Source organism: Tachypleus tridentatus, chromosome 10, assembly GCF_004210375.1.
Source record: "Tachypleus tridentatus isolate NWPU-2018 chromosome 10, ASM421037v1, whole genome shotgun sequence".
Classification (NCBI taxonomy): domain Eukaryota; kingdom Metazoa; phylum Arthropoda; class Merostomata; order Xiphosura; family Limulidae; genus Tachypleus; species Tachypleus tridentatus.
The window spans coordinates 61,062,098-61,083,178 of NC_134834.1; positions in this window are offsets into that span (position 1 = coordinate 61,062,098).

The following is a 21,081-nucleotide window of genomic DNA, read 5'->3' on the forward strand; positions in this document are numbered from 1 at the left end:
CAGAATATTTTAGTTTATATTTAGTCTTTATCCAGAATGACAAAGAAAGTGAAGTGAATATTCTGACAGAACTTTTAAAAAGCCTAGCGCTTACCTACTTCTACAATAAGTAAATCTGTCTTGTTTGTTTGACTGCTTTTATCAACTTCTTTCTTCTGGCTTAGCGTAAAATTTCGTTTAGGAATTTATTAAGGGGGATTGTAGAATCTTTCGAACACGAATTGTTGAATCTTATCTCACAGCAATTCTGCTTGCTTCGATTCTTATTATTGACTATTGCATTATTTGACACGATGCTATTATCCGCCATTTCTTAGGTTATTCTCAATAACTCGCGAGTTAGCCGCTTGGGAGTAATCATAGTCTACAACGTTAATATTGTTATAGAAAACCAAAATACTAGTTAAAAGTCACCACATATATAACTAGCGTTTCAGATAAACTTCTGGTATTATGCAAAAGGACCCTTGAGTAGTAGCTTGTGAGAGATAAAAATGTGGTCTGAAAGCTATTTTTACACGCCTCTAGCTTTAAATCCGAAATGGACAAACTGAGAGAAATAAAGAAAAGAAAATATTCGAAGTTTATGTGATTTTATCACAACGTTTAGGCTAAGGAACAATTTTTAAGCCTAATAGTTTGAACTTTAAGAAGAGTTTTCATATATATCCTAGCTTTAGCTATCTTAGTGAGAGATATTAAAGGGAGTGGTTACTCACATCTGATAACTTTATTGACCTTCAACAGATAACTTGAGTCAAAGCTAGACCTAGTGATTACATCAATACCATAAGACGACCACATGCAGATGTGTTAGTTTTATTGATTATAATTTTTAAGAAATAGGCCTAGTGATTATGTAAACGATCGTTGACTATATTAATGATCATTCACAAATCTGCTAGTTTTACCCAATGCTCACAGACCCAGGATGTATTTAGTCCTGATGATTATGTAAATTGTATTAGAAGTTTTAAAGATAACTCGCGTATATAGTAGTTATATTTGTCTTATTCATAGTACCTACGTAACGTCTAAGCCTGGTGATTTAGGTAATAGTTAGGCTTAATAATGGCCTATGTGTTGCTGGTCTAAGCAAAAATCACTTCTCGGTGTTTATAATTTATGGAAACATTAATTAGCAGTGAGATCTAATGGTAGTGACTATGAATAGCAAGAATCTGTAAATGATAAGCTAACCATAACTTTTAAAGATGTAGAAAGAAATTAAAGGTCTTATCAATTGGTTAAGGAGGTTCTAAATAAACTAGATATCACTAAATTATTTTTATTACCATCAATCAGTCAATCTACCTACCTATCTATCTATCTTCATTATTTAGATTCGGGTCGGTATGTATCTTTCTACTACTTACGATAGCATATGCCGCAGGTGGGGATAGCTGTAAATTCTGCACTATTAAGAGCCACTGATGTACTTAACAGTTCGAGCTAACACTATTTACTTCATGAATTATGCACAAGGCGTCGCCTGGCTACTTTGTCTTTGTAGTCTTGGCTGGTTGTCATACGTCAATTAGGGCTTCTCGGGAATACCCGAGGGAGGAACCCGTTGTACATGTTAGCGGAAGATATAATCAAATTAAAAAGACTTAGAGCCAATGATCGGCCTGTCTAATGTATCTAGCGATTGTGAGAAGAGTTTAAATGGATGAAAACTGTAAAATTTTAATAAGACTTGGAATCCCGAAGATTAAATAAGGACAAATCAAATCTGCATATTAAATGTATGGGACCACGGTGGACACAGAATAGTAGATTATCTCCTATGATCAACGTCATTAGTGATTCTGGTAATTTTGAGTAGATTTTAAAACTTTTATCGAAACTCACGTGCAACAAGGTTACGGAAAGCCAAATCAAATTTAGCTGAGAGAGAATATAAGTGAACGAGGAGCCGGACTTGGCTAACGAGGAAACTTAAATACTAATATGCTACATTGAATCAGAGATATTAGTTGCTTTATGAAATTGACAAAATGTGCCATCTTAGTGAAAGAGGCGTGTCTCGCATCTCTGATACTTTGTAACAAACCTCGTGTTTCTCTGCCTATATAAATAGAAAGTGTACCAAAGTATATTAGAAACATTTAATGATATCAAACGAAAACGGGCAATAGCTACCTCGCACAACAGCTCATTAAACCTTTTATTTTTTTATACTTGGTATAAGTTAATAAAACACAGATGTCTTTAAACACGCTAGACTTTTTGTTCAGCTTATATTTAATTATTTTACAATGTAGCGCATTTCTTTCAAATAAGGGAATTTAAATAAAAAAAAAGGATAAAAACTGGATGGTGCAATATGATATTCAAAGTTAAATATAATTGCTGGTCCAAATGAAATTACAATCACCGATCATGGCGCACATAATTACCTACTCTCTTGTCGATTTTTTAAAATATATATTACCTTTGAACTGTCTTTGTAATCATATTATTCAACACAAAATGTATTTCTTGTCTATCGTGTTTTTGAATGGTTGTTTTAAATAACTTGAATGAATAACTTTGGAAGATAAATTTGTGAAGAAATAGAATTGACTATATATTACACTAACAATTATCCAGTTTTATTATCTTTTAATGTGAATTTACCAAAGAACAAGATGATATTTCCTCCTTTATATAGAAACAATCTGATTAGGATGTAAGCCAACATCTGGCTCTTATTGACTTCATACCATTTAGTGGCTAACAACTTGAGAGAGCGAAAGCAATAAAATAGTTAACTGGCTTGCGTTTTGAATATGATAATACACTTACCCATATATAAAGCTGGAAAAGTTAAAGGAAGTCTAATAAGGAACAAAGAAAAATATTCTTTAGCGTGACTGGATAACACAATACCTTTATCAAAACTGACAGCTTAACTTATTAAATTCGATTCCGGAATATTACCTTTGAATTCAAAAGTGGAACTTGGACATATGCGAATCTTTTTTTCCCATTGAAGCAATCACACTCAACTTCTATTATTGTTCTGAGGTACAGAAAAGCTTAATTGTTGAGAAAAAAAAAGCTCTGAGATGACAAGAAGTGAATTTGTTTTTTTCTCGTAAAGAAATAAAATCTTCTATTCAGACTTAAAAGTTACTCTTAGTCGTATAACATCCACAGGATTGAAATGTTTGGGAAATGTGTAGTACCATATGGACAAACTTCATTTTTAATAGATTTAAAAGTGTACTTTATTAAAACATCACGTGCATTGCGGATGTATCGCTTCAAGTTGTTTTTCGCAATACGGATATGCCACTTAAAAATAGTACAACATATGAATTGCTAAGCTGTCGAAAGTAATATGCCACTTTAAACAGTTAAAAGTAATGCGAATAGACCCATGAAACTGTTATACTTATAAAGTTTTGCTTTGTTTAGAATTTCGCACAAAGCTACACGAAGGCTATGTACGTTAGCTGTCTCTAATTTAGCAGTGTAACACTAGACGGAAGGCAGCTAGTCATAACCACCCATCGCTAACTTTTGGGCTACTCTTTTACCAACAAATAGTGGGATTGACTGTAATATTATAACGCCCCTACGACTGAAAGGGCGAGCATTTTTGATGTGACGGGGATTCGATCCCGTGACCCTCAGATTACGAGTCGAGCGCCTTCACTACCTCGCCATGCGGGGGCGTTAACACGAACGTGTCCCTTGGAATAAAAGTTTAAAGGCCTTGAATAAATAACGCATTATACAAAAAATATCACTGAAATAGTTGTACATAATTATAAATATATCAGTTGAAATTGTCATACATAATAAAATTATGTCACTTGAAATAGTAATACTTGATACAAATATGTATCTTGACCCAGTTATATACTTAATATGGTTATGACCCATGAAACGGTTTTACATCACTTGAAAATATCTCTTGAAATTTTAGATCTGGATAGAATTAGTCATTTGAAGCAGTTTTATGCATACGGTAAAACCAATTAAGTCAGTAATCAAATGATTTACATATCTTTTGTAGGAAACCTCAGAAAAATATTGCTCAATGCAGTATGATTCATTCGAAATAATTATTAGTTTTATGTTCTTATTTCTTTCCTCGAATTTGCTTATAATAAATTTTGCTGAAATTCCAACTATTTTTATTTAAATATGGCGAAACATATGTAGAATATTGCCGTAGTTCACAAACTGAATAGAATCATATAAATTTTACTTTAAAGTGTTAATTTTAAACAAAAATAAGCTTCGAAAACTACCGTACAAATGTTGCTGGAATGAAGTATTGCAGTAACAATAATTAACATGAAAAACTGCAATATATACATAAATAGGTTATACGGATGCGGGGAGGTAGGGGACGACATATCGTATATTTAGAACAGTGAGGGGCCATAAAAATGTTTTGAGTCACTGACTTACTGGAACATTATTTAAGTAGGAAAATAGGCTTAATGAATAAATCTTGAAAAACAGTATAGCAAAATAAATATCTCGCATCATTAAACATTAACTATATTTTTACACAGTATATCATACTATAAATTCTCAATAATCGTTAAAGTCGGGATTTAACTCGTTGTAGTCTAGTCTTCAGACACTATTTAGTACTATATAGCGAAATTATTTAGCACTTGGTGTATTCAATTTTAATATTAATTTTGTAACAAGTGTTCGGGCAACAACACAGTATTTGCTTTTTTAAAATAAAGCAGAACATATTTCAAATATCATATATATTCGAAATTCCAAGTTTCAAGAGTATAAAATATTTTACTTTGTATGAGTAACATTGTTAGCGATTTTAATTTTTATTTCATTTGTATAACAAATGCTATACTTTAGCCTGAACATGTGATAATTGAATGAGGAACAGAATTTGAAAGCTGTCTTAAGAAATTACGAACATTTTTCTATTTCTTATATTCTACTTTATTAAAGAATTCTAAAACACTTTTATATATTACATCAGACACTGTCTTTCTCTCTCATGGAAATGTTCTCATGGTCACCAGGGAATATTGTAGTCAAATCAATTTGTTTGTAGCAGTTATTATTAATATTTGCAAATTCTCTAGCCCTGTAAAAAATTGTGAAAATCATTAAGGTGATTTTTTTCATTAAAATCTCTAAACACACACACACATACATTTTTATATAAAAACAAACATGGCTTACTGTTTATGTCTCAGAAGACTCTAAGTTTTAAACTTCGTAAATTTCTCCATATGCATAGAGATTAAAAAAAATAGATTCAAAGAAAGGACGAGGAATAAAACTTCAGAATACCAACTATTTATAGGTTTGTTAGTCAAAGACGAACATTGCGTTTATCTTGATAAATTATATGATTTGAAATTGACATGCACAATCCTTAAAGAATTTTGAAATAAATATTCTTATGAACGATCTAGTCTTTTAACTGTACGTAGAGAATAAAAAGTGAACAACTTCGTAACGAACGATAGCGTGCTCGCGGAAGTTGGCCACGCCTCTTTGGTGTCACGCGAAATCTTTCTACTCGGAAGTTCTCGTGTTATTATAACAATAATTTCGTAGTTATTGGTATTATTTTCGTAATTTATACACTTAACTTTAATTATCCGCTCACTCAGCCGTTGCTTAATCAATTACTAAGTAAGGCCACTAATTTGCAAGTCAGAGGAGTATCTGGATTTTAATCAAAATGCTTTTGTTTTCGTACAGCTGATAGTTCTTTTGTTATTTTTAAAGATTAGATTGCACACACGCGCTTGTTGCCATGATTATTGATGTGTAAGCGAATATTAAGCTATTTAGAAAGTTTGTATTTTGTTTCTATTGTACTGGAATAAGACGAATAGCGCAGTAGTTTTTTGTTGTTTTTTTTTAGAAAATTTAAATATCAAAGTATAAATTGAAATGTGATGATCCTTCAGACTGGTATTTAAGAAATTAAGTTTTAATTAAAAATATTAAGAGTATAAAAATAATAAGCAGTTTATTAAGGTATGGTTATTGTTCACCAGTTACTCATTTCTAACAAACCATTACCAAAGACTTGTGCGCCCCCAGTAGTTCAGCGGTATGTCTCCGGACTTACAACCCTGAAACCGGGTTTCAATACCCGCGGGGGGGAGGAGCAGAGCACAGATAGCCCATTGTGTAGCTTTGTGCTTAATACAAAACAACAACCAAAGACTTGTATATCTAAATATGATCGTATAATTATTTCTGATTACCTTACCTAACTTAAATAAAAGGTGTTTGTGTGGTTATGTGTACGAAGGGATCATAATAATTATAAAACTATCAAAAGACATCGAATTAATCTGTAGAAGTTCATTTTCGACTAATTAGCAATAGCTTTCCACATGAAGTAAGTTTGCAGTTTTTAGCAATAACTTGTCTTCTCTGGAAGTTTCTGAGATTCAATATATTAATAAAGGTTTTCCCTAATAATTTCTCAAATTCTGTGCTATAGCTTTTTCCCAAACAATTAGTTTTGCGTTTATCAGCAACAATTAACCATATAATTTTTACATTTTACGTAATAACAGTTCCCTAGGAATTATTAAACTTTTATATATTAACAAAAGTCTGCTTTGAAAATTCTTAAGCTTCTGCTTATGAAGAAAAGTCTTTTCTGAGAGTTCCTAAGCTACTGCCCACACAGAAAAGTCTTCTTTGAGAATTCTTAAGTTACTGTACATAAAGAAAAGTATCCTGTGAAAATTTCTAAGCTTCTCCCCACAAAAAAAGTCTTCTTTGAGAATTCCTAAGCCACTGCCCATAAAGAAAGGTTTTCTCTGTATTTCACGACGATTGGTATGGGTATTAAAACTTTTATTAAAATAAAGTAGAGAATAAAGTTGCGATACTTGTATACGATATAAAGAAAAAAACATCAATAAAAGAAGACATGCGTTATTTTCTTCTACTACAGCAAAGCTCTGAAGAACAGAAGTATCTTATTCATTGGTTTATTTTTAGTTTCGCGCGAAGCTACATGAGGGCTATCTGTGCTAGCAGTTCTTAATTTAACAGTGAAAGAACTGAGGGAAGGCAACTAGTCATTATGAGCTACTACTTTAGCAACGAATAGTAAGATTAATCGTGGAATTATAACGTTCCAACAGATTAAAGGACGAATATGGGGATCTCGAACTAGCGATCCTATGATTGGGAGTCGAGTGCTCTAACCACCTGGCCATGACGGGCCATCTTATTCATAGAAATACTTAACTGTTAGTTATGACAGAAGGTACAAAGATTTAGAATGTTCCTCGAAGATATGACTCATAAAGTGAATAAGATACACCGTCTATTAAATATCTTCCACTTTGTAAAGCTCAAATAAACCAGTTTAATTCAGCAAAGTCCTACAGTGGGTCAAGGGTAAGTTTAAGGCTTACAACGCTATACATGTGGTTCGTTTCTCTGCGGTGGATAGAATATTGGGTAGCTATGTTAAGAAAAGAACAATAGCAAAAAATGAAGCAAAACAAAATGAATAAATTATGATAGAATATGTTTTAGACATGCGTCACAAGGCTTAAATCAGCTCACTGACAGTCAGCGACAGAGAGTAGTAGTAGCTGTAAAAGTAACCTAGATGCCAAATAAATCATATAAAGATTAAATCAATACCAGAATTTACCAGCTTCCATCACGTTTAGCGTTATGCTGTACAGTTTTTGAAACTGAATTTATTGTGGCCCAAATTTGTGAATTTGAGGGTCTATTGTTCATATTCCAACGTTGCGAAATCACGCTTCTCATTATGGGCACGTGAGTGCAGAATGACGTTCAAATTCACTATTCTGTCAAGACTACAGTAATACAAAAGTTGCTAGTGGCTGGTGTTGCTTCGCTATAATCAGTCAGTTCAAAATTAGGGGAGGTTATGCAGATATAACTCTTGTGTAACTGAATAAAATTCTAAAAAAGATAAAGTTTTGAATCATGGGGAAGTATAAACAAGTTTGTAAGAGATAAAATTAAAGGCATACACTTGTAAAACTTTAAATCGAGGCTCCAAACTCTTCGTAAAACGGTGATTGAATTACAGATGCCATTTTTTAATCTAGTCGCCTGTCTCAGGTGGATGTGTGCAAAGTGACAAAATTTAAAGCTCCGATTTTAAACTATAAAATAAGATTTGTGAGAGCATGAATCATTGGAGGTTTACTAGTCGACACTGTGCTCGAGGTTTATAGCGTTAGCATAAAAGGCCTAGAATTCTCTGGAGGATCTTAGAGGGTACTTTAGCGGCTTTAGGTTGGTTAATACAAAACAAAAAGAAAAACACGAGTATCGTAATCATACATTTTTTAAACATTTAAGTCTAACTACTTTTCATTCTTAATGCATTTTTTCCCTTCAAGCTTTGTGATGTTTGTACTTAACACAATTGTGCTTAGAATACTTTACTTCAGTTACCTTGAATTTTCCTTATCTTGTTTCTAAAGTGTATTGTTCTTGTTATTATTAGTGAATTATGGAAATATTTCCAGTGTTTTTGGTAAAGAAAAAGCTACGCGTAGAAAGTACTATATCTCAAAATACTTGCTTTCTTGAAGACACAACTCACGCTATGTGTAGGTTTGCGTGTTGTTTTTTTTTTTAATTTCTCGCAAAGCTACTAGAGGGCTATACTACGTGTAGGAAAGCGTTTTAACTTAATATTACAATAGCTCTTCTTACGAAGTCTGTTTTATATGGATTTAACTATTGATTTAACTCAAGTTGAAAGAGACTCTCTTATTTTATCGTGGAGAAGCTCTAAAAACGTTTTATTTCACTCATAATGTTTCATTTCAAATTCTATTTTCAATATACAGTTTCAGTGTATTTCGTGTTGTTTCCCACTTTGACATTTGAGTTGTTATATCAAGTCACATGATGAAAACCTTTTTCTTCAATTTTAATTTTACGTTATATTTATGAGAAAAAATAATATTTCTTTAATCTTTACGCCTTTAAGTGATCATTCTGACTCAGGTAAAACAGTAAGAAACTCTTGAAGGAGAAACGGTGCTGTTTTGTTACCTAAAATGAATCTAACAGTGTCTAAATGCATACAACGTTAATAGTATTATTAGTATAAACACTTAATGTAATGTATGATACATAATACCTGTATTTCAGCTTTTAATAAAAATAAAAAATACTTTCACGACCTTTAACTAACTTACATTTAAGTGGTTTTTGATAATCTCATTATAATATATATAGTTTGGTCTCGTGATAGCATTTATAATTTAGTTTCATAATAACATATATATAATTTAAGTCTCATAATGATCTATATAACTAATACCGTAACCATTTTGTGCTTATTTTAGTTTAAATGCTTGTAAATTAGCAAGCGTACGTTCACTGAATTTGATAGATTATCAATAAACATTGCAGTTCTTTCATACGCAAAATATGAAGTTTCTTAGTTAGTCTTAAGATTTGTAAAATAATTGTTTTCTTATACCTTTTTTTTATTTTCGCACGTTGCTTATCCAACATGCAAAGTAATGTTCATTTTAAGATTAAAACTATTTTTATGAATTAGAAAAATTTAAGATTTCACAAGCAAAATCCTTATAATGTCTAGATATTTACCAAATGTTTCTTTATCCGATATTTTCACTAACGAATTTCTGTATCGGTTCAGTAGATTTGACCGATCTCGTAACCATCATAAAAAAAGTATGAAATAAACTATGCCTTTTTTATTCCGGAATAACTACACGTGCACTGATGTTACCGTATGCAATAATATAAAATTGACATTTAATCTTTACAAAGTGACCTATCTTGACAATGTTTTAGTTGACTACTTTTTTAAAATGCAATCACATTTCATTTATTACACATTATATATGTATACAGATTATTGCTCTTTACAAATAAATTCTTAAACCTTTTTCTAAATATAAAACAGTAAGTACAGAAGTGAAGCAAACAATTATCTCTTCTAGTTACAACCTTTCTACTCAGTTGTTGTTTTTTGTAGATTGATAAAATTTAAGATATTTCGCACAGAGAATGTGAAACAAAATATTTTGTCAAATTTTATATATACATATTTGAATAACCAAAAATCATAAATCACTATATTAATACCATATATACGATTTGTCAACTTTAGAACCTGTATTTGGGTCTAAATAAATATTAAATTTCGAACAGACTAAAGATTCAGTGTTTATCTCGAAAGAAAGAGATGACGTCGTTATATTTGGAAATGGCTGAGAAAGCCATTAGGATGACATTCTGAGCAAGTAATCTTTTAATTGTCTGCTCTTCTCAGCTGGGGTGTTCGAGAACCGTTGTTTCTCTTAAACCCCACTTGTGGACTTGAAATACTTTAGTAGATATGCTTGATGAACTTAGTGAGAATTTCTTGTGCGTAAGGAGGGACTTAAACATACGCACATGGAGGAATATGTGCAGAAAGACGGAGGATGCGAGATGAGGATCTTCAGATTCAACGGTGGTTGAGTTCGATGAAGTCGGCGAAGATGAAGTAAGTTATGGCAATACTGACGTACATATGTTTAATTTTAAGTTTAACAATAACCTTGAATTAATTTAACTTTAGGAATTGAAAGAAAAAATAAAAAATTAACGCAATGTATTTGTCAAAAAGTTTGATTATGTTTTAAAGAAAGGTATTGAATTCAGATGTTGGAGAAGACCGAAGTGTTCGTAGAAAACCCACTTTCACAGGACATACGCCGAATAATCTATCCGTCCTGTGCCCTGGGTGTAAATAAATACAAGATGATTATTAGAACCCTTAGTGAGTTTATTTTTTAGTGCTTGTATTCTTGTTCACAGAATAGATTGTATGGTGATGTGTGTTTGGTGGGGGTGCTTGAGATTCGATATAATGCCACGGTTAGGTTATTTCTTTTTTCTGTCCTTTTGTAGTATTTGAAAGCTAATTCAGTTAGTTTATTTTCTAAAGTGGGAAGGTTACTGATTTTGTGTAAGTACGTTTTTGAGGTTGAATTTTGAGAGCTTTAGAACTAATTTTATTGCTTTCTTTTGTTGAATTTGTAGTTTTCGATATTAGTTTTTGACATACTGTAGGTTAGTTGGTATCTTATTCTGTAAACTGGGTGACAAATGTTTTGTATATTTTGAGGTCTGTGGTAAGTGTGTTTTCCTGCAATTAGTGTTATGTTGTTGATACTTTTGTTAGTTGAGACATACATGATCTGTGTGTGTTTGTTCCACGTTAAACGAGTGTCAAAGGTGATTCCCAGGAATTCAACCTTATTATTTATGTTTATTTATGTATTTCCTAGCTTTAGTTTAATTTTTTCGAGTTTTTTTATGCTTGTGTAATTTCCTATAAAAGGCTGTTGCTTATGCTTTTGTTGGACTAAGTATCACTCGCTCGTTGTTACGCCATTTGAAAATTTGGTTTATTGATTTGTGGACGCATGTCGTATCTGTCAATGGGTTTCTGGATATACTCCAAACTTCTATGTCATCGGCGTATTGAGTGTGGTATGAATATGTTAATTTAGGGAAAGAACGTCACTGCGAAATAAGAAGTATAGGAGAGGCGAAAGGACGTATCCCTGTGGTACTCCTGTCGTGATTTTGAATGTTTTTAATAGTATATCGTTAACTCTAACTTTCGATGATCGATCGGTTAGAAAATTAGATATTCATCTGATTACTGTGTCATTAATTATTAATGTGTGTAATTTATATTTTATAGCGTTGTGCCATATGTCATCAAATGCTTTTTTAACGTCCAGAAATATATCTATTGTGGCCTGATTATTATGAAATGATTTGTATATTTATTCAGCAAATCATGTAAGGTGGTCTATTGTTTGTCTGTTTATTTTCCCATGAAGCGTTTTGAAAGTTTGGTAATATCATGTTTGTTTCCCAGTTATATAAAAGCATGATTAATATGACTTTTTTCCCATTACGTTGCCAAGGCAACTTTGTAAGCTAATAGGGCGGAAGTTGTCGGGGTTAGATTTATTCGTATATTATTTTGGATAGTACAGTAATAATGACTTGCCTCCACGTGTCAGGATAGTAACCACTAAATAGTGACAAGTTAATGATGTTGCGTAAGTGGAGTAGTAATAGGTCTGAGGCTTCCAATTGGTTCTTAACATGCCATATATAGAAGTAAGTGTATATAAAGTACCGGTCTCAAAAATGGGAAGAGTTAAAGGGGACGAGTGTGTTTGATTCAGTACATGAGTGATACCTCAGCAAATAGAAAAGATAGAAGTTCTTATTTTATATTCTAACTTGTAAATATCAGTAATTTGAGTTCCTAGTTCGTAAAAAAAACTATAGAATTTGTATTTTGACATCACAAACATCTAGTTTGAACCAATGCTTTGCGCCATAAAACACCAAACCAACCAACCAATGCTATATTCAACATACCATGTGACACACAAACATCTGTGTTTAGATGTGTTTTTTCAAATATTTACTCTTAAATTAGTATATTTAATAATGTATAATGTGAATATTTGAATTATAACCTACAGTTTGATACCAACTTTAAATTAATAAAATACTAGTTATATAAAATTATGATTGTGGTTAACTAATGCGATGACATGGCATTTGACCCGTGTCATTTCTTAAAAGGGATAATTTATGTTTCATGACAACGTATCATGAAAAACAATAGTCGTTCATAATAGGGATCGCAAGATATCGTACAAAACCTTGGTAGAACCTTGGTGCAAAAAAGCACCTTAAACAGTAAATATTAGTTCAAATAACACTTTAAACATCTATTATTGGCTGCTAAGGCTATACATATATAAAAATGCACAACAAAGCACGTATGTTAGATTTACAAGGAAAAGAAATATTGCTCTACACGACGGCCTGTTTGTAATTCTTCTTATATTCTTACCAGCTTACGACAAAAACGGCTTGGTCTATTGAACTCAAACCTTTTGTAGAATACTAAATAAGGTACTGTAAAGGTCATAAGGGTATTGAAAAATCGACTTGTTTCTTCCATATTTTACATAAGCTAAAAAGCCATACTTCTAGTGTAAACAATGTTATTATTATCCCTTGTAATTAGATTTCTTACGAACATGTGGTGTTCCTTTAAATAAAATTATATACAGAGTGAAACTGGAATTATCAGCCAATAATGAACTTCAGATGGCTATAATATGTAGTTAGTCAATGCTCTGTACACTATACAATTAGTATCTTTCGGGTGTTAAGCGCTACATTATGTATGAAGTGAAGGAATAAAACAATTCAGTACACGCAATAATAAATTTTGTTGAACAAAATCGTACAAAAATTACATTAAAAAACACGAAAGTATGTTTTAAATGCGTATGTTTTATTTGAAAATACTTATTTTTTACTGGTACAATTTTATACGTGCTTAGCGGGGGTTGTCTTAATCTAGGTATATACTTGCCCATTGCTACGCGTGATATATAGAAAATTTAGTTATATAGAAACTATAAATGCTCGCTATATTCTCAAACAAATCTCCATAACAATATCTAGCTGCAACATAACATTTTATATTTCGAATTAATGTGATCATTAGTCAATAGCTACAGTAAATCATCATGAACCGTATTATCTAACCACTAGGTATGTTTATTATCATTACAATCTGTAAAGTTAGTTACCATATCAAGTAGTCATTTGCCCATAGTTGAGCGTAAGAAAATCATAAAAAAAGATAACTAAATAATTGGGGATGTATAAACATGCAAATAGATATCGTAAAAATGTAAACAAACAAAACTGGAGATATCGTATACAATCCATGTTTTGACTCCACCGAATGTAATTCTAAGCAACAACGTGGAGTCAAAATAGGTGTTTTATAGTTTGAAGAAATAATATTTACAGTATCTTCAGACTTGTTTTCTTACTTTTTGTGGTATTTTTTACAGTTTTTTTTAATTCTCAGTTTTTCTTTATCTTATATAATTAAAGGCTTATGATGACCCATATAAGTTAGTTTCATTATGATTTAGGCCCGGCATGGCCATATGTGTTAAGGCGTTCGACTCGTAATCCGAGGGTCGCGGGTTCGAATCCCGGTCGCATCAAATATGCTCTCCCTTTCAGCCGTTGGGGCGTTATAATGGGACGGTCAATTCCACTATTCGTTGGTAAAAGAGTAGCCCAAGAGTTGGCGGTGGGTGATGATGACTAGCTGCCTTCCCTCTAGTCTTACACTACTAAATTAGGGACGGCTAGCACAGATAGCCCTCGAGTAACTTTGTGCGAAATTCAAAACAAACAAACAAACATTATGACTTAAAATAATCTCTAGATATCCTATATAATTTATGTTTTTAATTAATCTAAATGCTGTGCAGTTAGAAAGTAAAGAAACAGTAAACTTTTGTGGTTACTTTTTGTCGTTCCTTTCATGTTAGATGTAATCATACAGGACTACTGATACATTGGACGAAACCAAGTGTAACCTTTGAACTTAAAGAAAGAACTCCACATTAACGTTATAAATCAACGTACGTACTTCCTTCGAACGACACAACTCACGCTACTATGCTTTTTACCTTAATACTGGTTGCGAGTAAATCTAATGAGATTATTATAATATGAAAGCCTATCTGCTGGACTGCTGCAATACGAGGCGTGATTTGTACAAAAAACAAAATAACTGTCATAAGCTAAAATGAAACGGTCTTATATGGGCAATCATGTCTCAGAATTTCTGTTTCTAATTTACTGTTGTATTTTTGTGCTATTATATTATAGAAAAATGAAAAAAAAAAAAAACTGAAGGAGATTTATACCAGCAAGAGTTATGAGTAGTTAGCTGCTCTATGTCGGTTTATGGACAATAAAGACATATCTCAGATGCAGCAAATATATATAACCACAGGATATTTTTGTTGCATAATGTTTACGGTAAAATAGTACAATAAATTGCCATTACTAAAGGTTTTCCGTTGGCCTTTAGATTATAGATTTGTTTTAACACTGTTAACAGGCGAAGGGCCCGGCATGCCAGGTGGTTAAGGCACTCGACTCGTAATCTGAAGGTCGCGGATTCGAATCTCCGTCAACCAAACATGCTCGCCCTTTCAGCCATGGGTATGTTATTATGTGACAGTAAATCCCACTATTTGTTGGTGAAAGAGTAGCCCAAAAGTTGGTAGTGGGTGGTGAAAACTAGCTGCCTTCTCTCTGGTCTTACATTGCAAAATTAGGGACGGCTAGCGCAGATGACCCTCCTGTAGCTTTACGCTAAATTAAAAACAAACAAAGAAACACAAGCAAAAGTTTCGATATTTTCACAACATTAGAGAATTTTATGCCCTTACCTGTTACAACATTTAATGTTTAGATGTGGAATCTCAGATTATTTAAACTCTATGTGCGTTATTACAATACGCTCAACTGTGCGATTTACACGTTAAAAGTTCGAAGACAGTTTGGGCCGTCTATGTCAGAGAAAATATCGAATACCTTGTAGCTCGAGTATGTAATTCACTATATGAATCCACACAGATATGACTAGAGTACAAAACACATAAAAAATAAATATATAGAAGGTTAAATTACTACAGATGGTTGAATGTGTTATATTTAAAAGATACTGAATATGCAAATTACTAAGTCTCAGTTGGACGAAATGTACCAGAACCACAATATGATACTATTTGGCAATACATGGTAATATGATGTCACCGAAAATTTATATTATTTGGGGATGGCGTGTAACAGCCCTTTCTAACGCAAAGTATTCATACATTCGGATCACTAAGACGAGGATATCCCTTATACTTAATGACATTGGGAAACAAACGAACATACATCCAGAAATAGACATACATCAAATCCTATCCAAGTTGTGGTATGCAAACTGCAGCGTCTTGTAACGAGCAAATATGCAAAAACACAACAGTCAGTGGCAAATGTTGTACACCTGCTCTAGGATACAATACGGAATATAGTCAGAGGGATTTCTGTCTGACAAAAGTGACTCATTTATAAGTTGTTTACACAACATGTATTTACAAATTCGCATACCTCAAGCAGCTGGAGAATGAAGTGGTTATTCGTGCTATTCCATACATAGATATAGTGGTTAATTCAATGAACGCAGCGCATGGGCGGCTGTTAAAAACGGGCGCTAGTAAATTGATGTCTTCGTACACTAGATATTGTACATAAAGCTTGCAGGGATGAGTGATATGCTTTGAATATGATATTTTGAACACAGATTCATTTGTAATGGAAACTACACTGTAAAACTTTTGTCAAGGTGCACAGTCGTCAGACAGAGCATAACTGTACGTGATGATATCGACTAAGCCTACTTGGTGATATTTCATATTCATTTAAACGTAACGTAATCACCCTCTATAGATTTTTCAATAAAGCCATAGATCCATAAGTAATTTGGTGCATAAATAGTTTATAATTAATTTTGTCTACCTAACCTACCTAACATCCCCGTCACTGATTTTGTCCAGTTAATGCATCTATGACTCCCATAACTGATCTTGCTCACTTCACCCATTTAATGTCTCTGTTACTAATCTTGTCTGTATACAAAATCCAGTTATGGTCCCCATCTCTAAGTTTGCTTAACCCTTCTAGTGTTTCCGTTACTAATTCATCTATGGTCCCTTTCCGTGGGACCATATGGTTGAATGATGTTTCAAGTTTTCTGGGAGAGTAAAAGTGTAAATATCTTTATAATAAGAAATGAAGCGAAAGATCTTTGTTGACAGCGTACAAGTGATGATGCTATGACAACACGAATACATTTTCAGAATCTTCAGTTTGGAAAACGTTTTCCATTAGAAATATTCTTTTCATTTCTGTCTATTTATAGATATTTTTTCTGCCACTTTTTCTTACCTGCTTCTTATTTAAAAAATATGGTAATTCTACTTGAATACAATATTTCGATGTTTTATTCAAACGCATAATTATCTACTAATTGCACGTTAAAATTTAGTAATATTAACAAACACTCATTACATCTTAACAGTGAGATACTGATTGAAAAGAAGCATAATCGTAGATGTTTTTTTTTTTAATTAATTAAATTTTGTTAGATTTTGGTTTAGGCTAAGCCATATCGTACTTAGACCTTTAAAAACCTCTATTACCCAATAAATTTGTAAAATCTTAGATTTTAAATTATGTGCACGCTCTCATAGAGGAAGATGAAATAACTACTTTTGCTGCCTTTGTAAATGATAGGGATCATTTCTGTACATTAATCATGGGTTAGGAACTTTCAGATTAACATCTAATGTTCATTTATACCAATATACACAGCACATTTTCTCCGCCCTGTGACTATACTACGCCTCGCTAACTTCACTAAGCTCTGCATCTCGATGAATTTTGTGCCGTAGCTAGCTCACACTCCATTTGCAGTCCAGCTAATGAAATAACTCTAAACCAGGTAACTACTGTCGGGGAGAATGTATGAAGCCAATAAGCCATGGGAGGAGCGGCAAACCTCACGAGACTCAACGAGTACTGCTAGGGCGCGAGTCGGCAACACGTATTTCGCGCCGGCGCGCTACACGTAAGGAAGCTCAAAGGTCCCTGAAGAGAGGTCTACATCAGCGCCTGAATAGCGGTAACGAGGTAAAGAGCCGAAATGAATGGATAATGAGAACGAAAACGACCTGATTACCCGATTTGTGCGTGCTGTAGTCTATTACTCAACCATATATAGATCGTAGAAAATTACAGGGGGAAAAACATTGTTTATTTTGCTGTTATTTACAAAGAAGACAAACTAATTTTTACCACTTGTACTTCAGTTTTATTTAAAAAATACATACATACGTAAAATACATACATAAAATATACAGAGAAATATCAACAATTTTCTTTTTCATATGTTTAGAACAATGATTTATTGCCGTCTGAAGTAAGTGTGAAGGTCTAGAATACCTATAAGATTTATGGTCGAATATTATTATTCAGTGAGGCAAAACTATTCCAACAGTTGGTGGTAAGTGCTGTTGACTGTAACTCCAGCTACACCCCTCTCTCTCTCTAGTCTGTTGACTCAAAATTAGAGACAGTGATACGTAGATAGCTCTTTGCGTAGCTTTACACGAAAAGTCTGAGAGAAACAAATCTACATTTTTTTATTTTGTTCACAATTTTTAAATTACAATTTTAGCGATGGTTTCTTTAAGCTTAGCCATTTTTATAGAAAGTTCTATGAAAAAGATAACAAACTTTGTAACGATGAATGGGATAGAATAACAACATGTAATGACTCTACTTACCAAAGTGGCCTCTCTCGGAAACCAGGAATAAACGTCTTTAACTTTGATCTTCAGTGGTTTCTTATATAACGTTTCACAACCCTTATTTTAAAAAAATACTGTTTTTTGTGTCAAATCTTATCACTTATTATCTTTTAGTTCGATAAATCGTACAAGTTTGATTTAGTTTTGTAAACTGGCCACTCTTCTTTTTTGTTAGTTTTGGAAATTTATGTCTTTTAAATAACCACGTTTCTGTAGTTAAGCTTAAAGTGTATAGTAGTAACAAGTTGGAGTTATTTTACGATATTTATTCTTTAAAAAAAATTGGTTAATATTTTTCAAACAAATTAGAGAGAGATTATGCTGTTTTCGACCTGATAAGGTATACTAGTGTCTGGATTGATATATAAAGACAACTACAAGTATTTCAGATGGAATGCTGAACACTTCATAAGCCTATTTAAATACCCATCTGATTCTGTTCCTTCATTCATTCACATCCAATCCATCTGCATACATTTTTTTTCCAAGGCTAATAAACAGAACTGTTATTTTAGAGCTTTACTAAAGAAATGAAACTCGAGTCTTTCTATGCCGACCGTGATATAGATCAAATTTAACTAAACTGCTTGTACAAGTCAGAACTGTGATTCAAAGCTATCTCCAAAGTATGTGATGTTGGCTACACGAAGAGATAATGATGATAATTCCCAAAATGGCTGTTGATGTCAATTTCTAACAGAGAATGGTTTATTCAGAAGGCCTTGAGGGACTAGGGTAGAGATTTGATAGTTATTACAGAGGATTACTGGACGTCTCAAGCAGTCACTGTTATGATTAATAATCCTCATAACCTGGTTTGTAAGCATAACCGAGAAACAGACTGGTTAAGGCGGATGACGGGGATAAACCTAATCTTCCGGTTATTTAGTTGTAGCACACACAATCGGGTCATCTCCAATTGCAAATCCAAAGAACAGATTAATGACGCGTATGTGGAATATATTCTTCTCCTCCGAGTGTCGTTTGTATTGTAGGTGATTTTATTAAACTAGTACAGTTTTAGCTTGGTATGATTTCATAATTTCGAATCTCCTTAAATTTTGAAAATAAATAAACCTTGTCAACAAGGGTTAAAGCAGTCTATTTAAGTACGTATAAGTATATATATATATATTTATAAAATTTATCGACAAATAATAGTACAAAAATTGAAAGTGAAAGACAGGTGTAAATAAAACCCAAATCTGATATTTTCTAATATCAAAATAAGATATAAATGTAACTGTTGCAATGTTAAAATGAGCTCTGGATGTTTATTTTGAAGGAAAAGTTCATTAATATGGAAAAGTGGTTAAAATTGTCTTTTTTTATCTGTTACATCATTCGGTGTTTCATTAATAAATTGGTCGCGGGGATGGAATCTCCTTCACACCAAACATGTTCACCCTTTCAACCGTGGGGGCGTTATAATGTCAATCCCACTATTCGTTGGTAAAAGAATAGCCAAAGAGTTGACGGTGGGTGGTGATGACTAGCTGCTTTCCTTCTAGTCTTACACTGCTAAATTAGGGACGACTAGCGCAGATAGCTCTCGAGTAGCTTTGCGCGAAATTCAAAACTAATCTAATCTTCAAGAAAATATTTCACCTTCTTATGTTTATGAAATTACAAAACATACTTGCACTCAAAATTATACTGGGATGGCCACAATATATCATACATATATGCATGTGCATATCACTCACCACCTTGTAAAAACAATGGGGGATATATGTTTCCCGAGGAAATTCCATTTGAACGTGGCATTTGAGGTAAGTGCAATTTTTCTTACCATATCGTTTGCTTCTATTTTTTTTCTTTCATTTTTCAGGGGGTTGAGAACGTTATATTAAAAATATTTTGAATATTCAAATCAACAAGTCATGTAAAAACACGATCGATGTAATGTCGCGATTGAACTGATTGTATCATAACTATACTTTAACATTGTTTGTCTTTTCGTAGGTAGTTTAATGACACTACTGTTATCGATCTCCAGTGCAAAATATTTAAATTCTCGTATCATAAAAATGTGTTAAAATTAGAGATTTAGAATTTTAAGACAGATAATATCCTTTACTTAGTGACACTGGAAAGAAAATGAATGTGGATCAACTTGGATACCAGGGCCATCCAGAAAGAGACCCACTATAAGTTGCATCTCATCCATGGTAAGCTAAGTAACACATGAGAATCCACGAACACAAATTATGGAGATAAAAACGGTACATATCTAAGAAATATCTTTATCTTAAAACGATCCCAATAGGCTATGGGTTCACTAAGATAAAGTTTCCAGGTATACCTCCCTTTTAATCGTCACATTTCTCAATGGATAATGAAACTGATATCTATGCTATTTTGTTGGAAGACTTACCATTCAAGTTACCAGAGGAATTCCGTCAGATCGAGCTCTTTGAATGGAAATTAGGAAACAGTCGTCCTCACACATTGTATGGATTATAACAAGTTTACAGGGAGGAGTAGTATGTTTTGGACGTATTAATCTTATGGCGGATCCTTTTGCAATATAGAAGACCTGTTGTGAAGAGGCATAGTTGTCATTCTATGACTAGACTGGACGACATGGACCGTAACGACATGGTAAAGTTCCAAAAAAGGTTTTCGTTTCACGTATTCAGCATCTATATAAGGTCTGGAAAACGGATTGGTGGATGGTATTAACACTGTGCTGAAAACCACAGTTAAAGCACTGATGAATCATATGACCCATAAATATATAGCGTGAAGATTGTTTTATATGAATACTTTGAAACAGGAACAATTACACTGTTAAAAAAATCGACAA